The following is a 10,475-nucleotide window of genomic DNA, read 5'->3' as shown; positions in this document are numbered from 1 at the left end:
ACACATTCATTCAGTAGTTTTAGATCTAGTTTTTCACTCTCTTAGATTTTTTTCTCTCTAGTTTTTAGAATTTTAATTTTCAATTGGTATTAGCATTGGAACAGTGAGAAGAGTTATTTCCTCATCAAGACTTCATCATTCTAGTTTGTTCTCTTAACTTGGTTCTATTCTTCCATGTTCTTTGTTATGTTCAATTTTGTCATTCAGATACTTTTATGATTATTTAATGCAAGGATTATTTCTTTTTAATTCAATTTCAATTCCAACAATCATGTCTTCTTTTAATTCCCTTTCATGCGCTATGGATTCTTTATTTACAATGTGTGAGTAGTTTCCTTACTTGATGGGGAGTTGATTAAAAGGAACTCTTGAGTTGGAAGGATTGAAAGAAAATTTGTAATTGGGTTAAATGTTGGATTGCTATCCTGTCACCGACGCCAATCCCTTTGAACCAAGTGGGTTGCAACTTGTGAACAGATCTAGCATTCCCACTTGTTTGACTTTCCCTTACCTAGTAAAGGATAACCAAACAGAACAACCATTAATTATAAATTAATCTTACAATCACACCATCAATGATAGAGATTCTAACCAATCAATTCCCAGTCAAGGCTTTTATTTATATTATTTAAAAATCCTCAATTTAAATTCCAATTTACTTAGCTCAACTTCTTGGAACATCTGATTAATAAAACAGCACACCTTTCTGGAACTCGTTGGGAGACGACCTGGGACTTAAAACTCCCAGTAATTTTAATTTAAACTCTCTGTAACATATTTCTAAATTGATAAGCAGATTCTCGGTGAGTTAAGAACTATACTTGCAATGTAACCATTTTAATAAATTTTTAATTCACCAGCTTCTGCTTCCCATCAGAGATCCTCCTGCAGAATGGTCCAATGACATTTTTGACAACTCAGACAGACCATCATAGAATATACTTATGATGCTCCATTCTGGAAGCATGTCAGTAGGACACCTTTTGATCAGTTGCTTGTATCTTTCCCAAGCTTCATAGAGGGATTCTCCTTCCTTCTGTCTGAAGGTTTGGATTTCCACTCTAAGCTTGTTCATCTTTTGAGGTGGAAAGAATTTGGCCAGAAAAGCACTGACCAGCTTATCCCAAGAGTTCAGGCTATCCTTTGGTTGTGAATCCAACCATGTTCTAGCTCTGTCTCTTACAAAAAAGGGAAAAGCATAAGCCTGTAGACCTCAGGATCAACTCCATTGGTCTTAACAATGTCACAGATTTGCAAGAATTCAGCTAAAAACTGATGAGGATCTTCCATTGGGAGTCCAAGAAACTTGCAGTTCTGCTGCATTAGAGAAACCAATTGAGGCTTAAGCTCAAAATTGTTTACTCCAATTGCAAGAAGTGAGATGCTTCTTCCACAGAAGTTAGAAGAGGGTGCAATAAAGTCACCAAGCATCTTCTTTGCATCTCCACCATTGTTATTGGGTTCGGCCATGTCTCCTCTTTTTCGAAAATCTCTGTTAGGTTCTCTCCAGAGAGTTGTGCTTTAGCTTCCCTTAGCTTCCTCTTCAGAGTCCTTTCAGGTTCAGGATCAGCTTCAATAAGAATATTCTTATCCTTGTTCCTGCTCATATGAAAAAGAAGAGAACAGAAAAGAAAATATGGAATCTTCTATGTCACAGTATAGAGATTCCTTATGTGAGTATAAGAAGAGAAGAATAGAAGAAGGATAAGAGAAAAACTCGAACACAGAGAAGAAGATGGGGTTCGAATTATGAGAGAAGTGTTAGTAGATAAATAAATAAATAGAAGGAGATGAGAGAGGGGGAGAGAATTCGAATTTAATTTAAAACAAAAGGAAAATTATTTTTGTTTTTATTTTAATTTTAAAATGTAGTTAGTATTCGAAAATTAAGAAGGAAAATAAAATTAAATTGAAATTTAAAACAATTAGTTAATGAAAAGAAATTTTTGAAAAAGATGTTAGTAATTTTTGAAAATAAGAGAGAGAAAATTAGTTAGGTGGTTTTGAAAAAGATAAGGATTTTAAAAATCAAACAAAAAGTTAAGTGGTTAATTGAAAAAGATTTTGAAAATCAATTTTGAAAAGATGAGAAGTTAGAAAAGATTTTAAAATTAAGTTTTGAAAAAGATATGATTGAAATTTATGATTGAAAATCATTTTGAAAAAGATTTGAAAAAGAAATTTAAGAAGATTTGATTTTGAAAATTGAAGTTGATTACTTGACTAACAAGAAACTAAAAGATATGATTCTAAATTTAAAGATTGATCCTTTCTTAATAGGCAAGTAACAAACTTTAAAATTTTTAAATCAATCACATTAATTGTTAGTAAAGTTTGAAATTATGAAACAAAATAAGAAAAATATTTTTGAAAATAAATTTGAAATTTTCGAAAATATGAAAGAAAAAAATGAAAAAGATTTAATTTTTGAAAAAGATTTGAAAAAGATAGAATTTTTAAATTAAAAATTTGATTTGACTCATAAGAAACAACTAAGTTTTGAAATTTTTTTGAAAAAGTCAACTCAAATATTCGAAATTTATGAGAAGAAAAAGGAAAAGATATTTTTTTTTATTTTTGAATTTTTAATGAAGAAAGAGAAAAACAATAAAAGGACTCAAAACATGAAAATTATGAATCAAAACACACAATGCATGCAAGAACACTTTGAATGTCAAGATGAACACCAAGAACACTTTGAAGATCAGAATGAACACAAGACTTATTTTTGAAAATTTTTTTAAGAAAAGAAAAACATACAAGACACCAAACTTAGAAATTGTGAAACTTTAGACACTAACAAATTGAAAATGCATATGAAAAACAAGAAAAGATACAAAACATAAAAAGCAAAGACCAAACAAAGAAAATCATCAAGAACAACTTAAAGATTATGAAGGACACATGCATGAGTTTTCGAAAATTAAAGGAAAATTAAAAAGCATGCAGTTGACACCAAACTTAAAAGTTGACACAAGACTCAAACAAGAAACACAAAATATTTTTGGTTATTATGATTTTATTAAATTTTTTGGATTTTTCAAAAATTAATTTGAAAAAGAAAAATATGGATTTCAAAATTTTTAATAAGAATTCCAGGAATCATGCAATGTTAGTCTAAAGCTTCGGTCCAGGAATTAGACATGGCTTACTAGCTAGGCAAGCTTTCATTGAAGGCTTCGGTCCAAAACACTAGACATAGCCAATGGTCAGCCAAGCTTTAGCAGATCATTACATACAACGGCTAAATTGCTGAGAAAGACAAAGAAGCTCTTTTAAGGATAGTTAAAACCTCGGTCCAAAAGATTAGACATGGCTTAACAGCCAGCCAGGATTCAACATATCTCATGAAACTCTAGAATTCATTCTTAAAAATCCTGAAGAACATAGAATAATTTATTTTTTTTGAAAAATTTTTTTTTTCTCAAAAATAAAAATAAATTAAAAACAAAAAGCTTAAAATTAAAATAAAATTACCTAATCTGAGCAACAAGATGAACCGTCAGTTGTCCAAACTCGAACAATCCCCGACAACGGCGCCAAAAACTTGGTGCACAAAATTGTGATCTCTAGCAACGACGCCAAAAACCTGGTACGCACGTTCTTAATCTCAAATTCTTTTTCACAACTCCGATACAACTAACCAGCAAGTGCACTGGGTTGTCCAAGTAATAAACTTTACGTGAGTAAGGGTCGATCCCACAGAGATTGTCGGCTTGAAGCAAGCTATGGTCATCCTTGTAAATCTCAGTCAGGCAGATTCAAATGGTTATGAGATTTTGATAATTAAAATATAAAATATAAAATAGGATAGAGATACTTATGCAATTCATTGGTGAGAATTTCGGATAAGCGTATGGAGATGCTTTTGTTCCTTCTGAACCTCTGCTTTCCTACTGCTGTCATCCAATCATTCATACTCCTTTCCATGGCAAGCTGTATGTTGGGCATCACCATTGTCAATGGCTACTTCCCGTCCTCTCAGTGAAAATGGTCCAAATGCGTTGTCACCGTACGGCTAATCATCTGTCGGTTCTCGATCATGTTGGAATAGGATCCAGTGATCCTTTTGCGTCTGTCACTACGCCCAACACTCGCAAGTTTGAAGCTCGTCACAGTCATCCCTTCCCAGATCCTACTCGGAATACCACAGACAAGGTTTAGACTTTTCAGATCTCAAGAATAGCCGCCAATAATTCTAGCTTATACCACGAAGACTCCGATCTTTCGGAATGGAGGCTAAGAGATAAACGCTCAATCCAAGGTAGAACGGAAGTGGTTGTCAGGCACGCGTTCATAGGTTGAGAATAGTAATGAGTGTCACGGATCATCATATTCATCATGTTGAAGTGCAAGCGAATATCTTAGAATAGGAATAAGCTTGAATTGAATAAGAAAACAATAGTACTTTGCATTAATTCATGAGGAACAGCAGAGCTCCACACCTTAATTTATGGTGTGTAGAAACTCTACCATTGAAAATACATAAGTGATGAAGGTCCAGGCATGGCCGAATGGCCAGCCTCCATTGTCTAAGGACTAAACGTTCCAAAGATGTAAATACAATAGTAAAAAGTCCTATTTATACTAAACTAGTTACTAGGGTTTACAAAGATAAGTAAATGATGCAGAAATCCACTTCCGGGCCCACTTGGTGTGTGCTTGGGCTGAGCATTGAGCTTTCATGTGTAGAGACTCTTTTTGGAGTTAAACGCCAGATTGTAGCCTGATTCTGGCGTTTAACTCTGATTTGCAACCTATTTCTGGCGTTTAACTCCAGAATAGGGCAGGAAGTTGGCGTTTGAACGCCAGTTTGTGTCATCTAAACTCGGGCAAATTATGGACTATTATATATTTCTGGAAAGCCCTGGATGTTTACTTTCCAACGCAATTAAGAGCGTGCCAATTGGGTTTCTGTAGCTCCAGAAAATCTATTTCGAGTGCAGGGAGGTCAGAATCCAACAACATCTGCAGTCCTTCTTCTGCCTCTGAATCAGATTTTTGCTCAAGCCCCTCAATTTTAGCCAGGAATTACCTGAAATCACAGAAAAACATACAAACTCATAGTAAAGTCCAGAAATGTGATTTTTATTTAAAACTAATAAAAATATACTAAAAACTATGTAAAAATAATGCCAAAAAGCGTATAAATTATCCGCTCATCAGCTTATAACGAAGAAATTCTATTTCTATTGAGGAATTTCTAGACCAACGATCATTCTCACTATCACATTCCTTTAGTGACTTTGGCCAAATAAATTAATGGAATAAAAATAATAATAATAATAATAATAATAATAATAATAATAATAATAATAATAATAATAATAATAATAATAATAATAATAATAATAATAATAATATTTTTAAATATCTTATTATAATAAAAATTATTTAAAATTTTTAATAAATTTTAAATTTAAAATATCATAAAATTTAATTTTATTATTTTTAAAAAAATAAATTTCATTAAATAAGATAATAAATCATAATTAACTCATTATTTAATTTTTAAAAATCTGGGGTGTTATACTAGTCATTAATCATAACATAATAATTGCCCAGAGTTAAGCCTTTTACGTTATCCTCATATTGAGAGAAAGTCAAATAGGCCTAGTTAATCCCAATCCATAAGTAGCATCAATGAAAACAAGATTAACTAACAACTCTAGATCACCAATCTAAATAGGGTATTAATGGCTCAAGATTACCAAGCTTAGCTTCTCTCTCAAAGTTAAGAATACTCAAAATCTATTCTAAAACTAAGCCAAGCATTTTATCAAATACTTTATGTTTATAAAAAGAAAAGCATGTTAAATTGCAATAATAATAAAATCTAAAGCTACCAAATGCATGATAACAAAAATTACAACTCAATTAAATACCAATAAACATAAAACATCAAATTGCATTAAATGAAATTAAAAGTAACAAAGGTTTATGAAACTAAAAGTGACACAAATGAGAATTTAACAAGAAGAACTAAGAAAATTAGAGCAATGGAACAAGAAAAAGTAAAGAAAACTAAATCAAAACAAATATTTAAACCCAAACCTAAGAGAAAATTAAACTAAAAACCCTAAATTCTAGAGAGAAGAGGAAGCTTCTCTCTCTAAAAAATGACCTAAAGCATGGTTTCTAAGCTACCCTAATTACTCCCTCCTTGTTCCTTCTTGAATTTGGCGTCAGATACTTCAGAAATGAGTTAGATTTGGGCTTGAGTGAGCTCAGAAATTGCCAGCCACAATTTCTTAAAATGAGTCACATGCCGAGTGTCACGCGTACGCATCACTTAACTCCATGTCCACTATAGAGAATTGCATATCATTTTGAAGCCCTAGATGTTAGCTTTTCAATGCCACTAGAACCACCTCATTTGGACCTCTATAGCTCAAGTTATGATCAATTTAGTATGAAGATGTCAGGATTGACAGCTTAGCAATTCCTTCATTTCTTCATGAATTTCCCACTTTTACATGCTTTTTTTCTTCATTTCTTCAATCCAATCTTTGTCTTCTAAGCCTAAAATCACTAAGCAAACACATCAAGGCATCGAATGGAATTAAAGAAAATTAAATTTAGAAATTTATTTCACTCTAATAGATATATGATGCCAGGGCATCTTGGCCAGTTTCACTGACCTTTTCTTTACTATTTTTAGGTTAGTTTCATGCATTTCCTTAGGAAATAAGCTAGTTTTGGGTAGATATTCACTTACACCTTGATTCAAGCATACATTGTGCATTTTACATTATTTCATGAGGATTTGGCATAAGTTTAGTGACAAATTGTATGTTCCATTGCCCATGACTTGGACTAGAACTTTGATGCACTTTATTGCTTGACTTCAGGACCAAAGGAAGCAAGGAAAGGGAGGAAACTTGCAAGGTTAATGAGAAAAGTGATTGCCAATGACATTCTTACTTTCACTAAATGTTAACACCCCTAACGCCCTGAGCTGAAATCTCTGCCAACTTAGCACTTTCTCTCTGCAAGTAAAGCCAAGCCCAAATGAAGAAAAGAACTGCTTCAAACTCAAGATCCAAAGGCCCAAGACTTGAAGAGCAAACTAGAAGCTGAGAAGAGTAGTATATATAGGAGTAGCTTTGAATTGTAAAAGGAGTTCTGGAGGCTGGGAAAGGAGAACTACTCTCTATATTTTATCTTCTCTGGGTTTTCTAGTTTTAAGATGTATTCTCCATCTTTGTTTTCATTTTCAAGAGCTATGAACAACTAAACCCCTTTCATTGGGTTAGGGAGCTCTGTTGTAATTTGATGGATCAATACTAATTTTCATTATTCTTCTTCTATCTTTTCTCTTGATTTTACTTGAAAGCTTTCGATCTTCATCCAATTGAGTAGTTATCTTGGAAGAGAAGCTATTCAAACTTGGATCTCTTTTGAACCTTGAAAAAGGAATGAAGAGATCAAGCTAGAAATGCTTTCTCATGCTGGACCAAATTGGGTTTGGATGGGTATGTGACTATAACCCTCTCAATACTTGATTTGGGAAATGCATGTGGTATAATCAGTGACCATACTTCATCTCTTCTCATGAGCAATTGACCAAAGAATTGGCTATTGATCAAGATTTGAGAGATTGAATTGCAAGAAATTGTAATTCAATCACTTAAGATTGCCAAGGAGATCAATGAGTGCATTGATTGAGGAAGAGATGAAAATGAACTTGATCCGGAGAATTGCAACATCTCCTAAGCCCAATGAACTCCCCATCTGATCTTACCCATTCTCTTTAATTTCTGCCATTTACTTTTATGAGCAAATCCCCCATTCCCATTTACAATTCTGCAATTTATTTTCAGTCATTTACTTCCAATCCTTTAATTCTAGCATTTACTTTTCTGTTATTTACATTCTCGCCATTTTATTTTCTGCAATTCTCAACCCAAATTCTGGATTCGCTCAACTAGAACATTCTTCTAATTAAAGTTGCTTGATCAATCAATCCCTGTGGGATTCGACCTCACTCTATTGTGAGTTTTTACTTGACGACAAATTCGGTACACTTGCCGAAGGGAGATTTATTGCGAGACAAGTTTTCCCCACATCAAGTTTATGGCGCCGTTGCCGGGGATTGATTGTGCATCAACAATGATTAAATTGGAAGATCACTAGATTGAGCATTTTTATTTTGTGAATTTCATTTTCTGTTTGAGTGATTTACTTTTTGTTTTAGTTAAACTTCTTCCCTTCCCCGTCTACTCTTTGTTTCTTCTTTGTTATTTTCAATTCTATTTGCTAACCCACTAACTATTTGATATATTGCATCACCCACAACTAACAGTAATTCTGACACAAATACTTTCTGCACCTATCTTTTCTTGCTTGCACTTGATGGTTGTATGACAGGGAGAAGAAGCGGGGCTTTAACTTCCTTCGATTCTGAACCTGAGAGGACCTTCCTTAGATTAAGGAGGGAGGCAAGAGGAAAGAAAGTGGTTGGTGCTGAGGAAGAAGAGGAATTCTTTGAAACAAACATGGAAAACCATCCTGATGCCTATAGACTGCTCTTATTTCCATTCTCACTCAGGGACAAGGCAGCCAAATGGCTGGAATCTTTCCCAAGGGAAAGCTTGACAACTTGGGAAGACGTGGTGAACAAATTCTTAGCAAGATTTTACCCTCCTCAACGAATCAATAGGCTGAGAGCTGAGGTCCAAACTTTCAGGCAACAAGATGGTGAGACTCTATATGAAGCATGGGAGAGGTTCAAGGACTTAACAAGGAGGTGTCCACCTGACATGTTCAACGAATGGGTGCAGCTGCACATTTTCTATGAAGGGCTCTCTTATGAGTCAAAGAAGGCCATAGACCATTCATCTGGAGGATCTTTGAACAAGAAGAAGACCATTGAGAAAGCCATAGATGTTATCGAAACAGTAGCAGAGAACGACTACTTCTATGCTTCCGAAAGAGGGAACACAAGAGGAGTAATGGAGCTAAACAATGTAGATGCTCTGTTGGCCCAAAACAAGCTCATTACCCAGCAGCTGGCTGACCTCACCAAGAAGATGGAGATGAACCAAGTAGCAGTAATCTCCACTTCATCTACAATCCAAGAAGGAGTGAATGAAGAAGCAGAGGGGAGTCAAGAGCAAGCCAACTACATTGGGAATTCACCAAGGAAAAACTATGATCCATACTCCAAGACCTACAACCCTGGATGGAGAAACCACCCAAACTTTGGGTGGGGAAGTGAGCAAGATCAAAACCAAGACCAGAGACGTTACAACTCCAACAACAATGCAGCTCACCAGCAATTCACACAGAGGACGTCTCAACACCCCCACAACAACACTTCTTCATATGCTTATCAAAACTAAAATAGCACATTTACTCCGAATCACCCATCAATTGATGACAAGCTCTCTAAGATTGAAGCCTTACTTGAAGGAATATGCCAAGAGATTCAAGAAAATAAGGTGTTCAAAGAGGAAGTGCGAGCCAATATTAAGAACCAGGGAGAGACTATTAGAAATCTGGAATTCCAGGTGGGATATTTAGCTGAGAAGATTCCCAAACCTACCGATAGCTTCCCAAGTGACACGGAGAAAAACCCCAAGGGAGAAGCAAAGAAAGTAAGATGGGAAGATTGCAAAATGGTCACTACGAGTGATCAAGAGACTGAAGACAAGCAAGGCAAACTTTGCAAACAAATAAAGGAGGAGGATAGAGATCACCAAGGACCAGAAATCTCACAACAAGAGTTGCTGAAGCTCTATGCTCCCTTCCCTAAACTGCTCAATGGTGCTGTGGGAAAGAGAATATACTCAAGGTTCCTAGACTTGTTTGCATCTCTGCATGTAAACATACCATTCATCAAGGCAATTCAACAAATGCCTGCATTCATCAAGTATATGAAGGAACTTCTTCCCAAGAAAAGCTCACTCAAAGGAGGCCAGACTATAGTGATGAACAAGGAATGTAGTGCCCTTATTCAACCTGAGTTGCCTACAAAAAGAAGATACCCAGGGAGTTTTCACATCCCTTGTGCCATAGGTGAAACTATGTTCGATAGAGCACTATGTGATTTGGGAGCCAACATCAACTTACTGCCTTTATCCCTGGTGAAGAGGCTGCAGATCAATGAGATAATGCCCACAGATGTAATCATCAGACTGGCTGACAAAACTCAAAAGCAAGCAATAGGAGTGGTGGAAAATGTGTTGCTAAAGGTTGGGAAGTACTTTCTCCCAATAGACTTTGTCATCCTAGACATGGAAGAGAGTCACGCTCACCCAATCATATTGGGAAGACCATTCCTAGCTACAGCCAGAGCACTTATCGATGTAGAGAAAGGGGAGCTAATATTGAGAATCCATGATGAACGACTCAGCTTCAATGTCTTCAAACTCTCACAAGAAACAGATCAAGAGGACAAGGAACTAAGCACAAATGATAATGAGACACTGAAGGAAGGAACAAGCACTGAAGCACAGCCAGTTCATTCTGAG

General features: G+C 35.1%; 2 non-coding genes across 2 annotated transcripts; one reads left to right on the top strand and one right to left on the bottom strand.

Annotated features, from left to right (window-relative positions):
* The first annotated feature begins 961 nt into the window (after positions 1-961).
* LOC112768088 (small nucleolar RNA R71) lies at positions 962-1,069 on the top strand. The gene has a single exon (XR_003185526.1). It is a non-coding gene; the product is annotated as a small nucleolar RNA R71 (small nucleolar RNA).
* A 7,591-nt stretch (positions 1,070-8,660) lies between these two features.
* On the bottom strand, positions 8,661-8,764 carry LOC112768481 (small nucleolar RNA R71). The gene has a single exon (XR_003185902.1). It is a non-coding gene; the product is annotated as a small nucleolar RNA R71 (small nucleolar RNA).
* Between the last annotated feature and the right edge of the window lie 1,711 nt (positions 8,765-10,475).

Source organism: Arachis hypogaea, chromosome 17, assembly GCF_003086295.3.
Source record: "Arachis hypogaea cultivar Tifrunner chromosome 17, arahy.Tifrunner.gnm2.J5K5, whole genome shotgun sequence".
Taxonomy (NCBI): Eukaryota; Viridiplantae; Streptophyta; class Magnoliopsida; order Fabales; family Fabaceae; genus Arachis; species Arachis hypogaea.
Note: the sequence above shows the minus strand (reverse complement) of the source record. Positions and strands in the feature narration are given on the sequence as shown.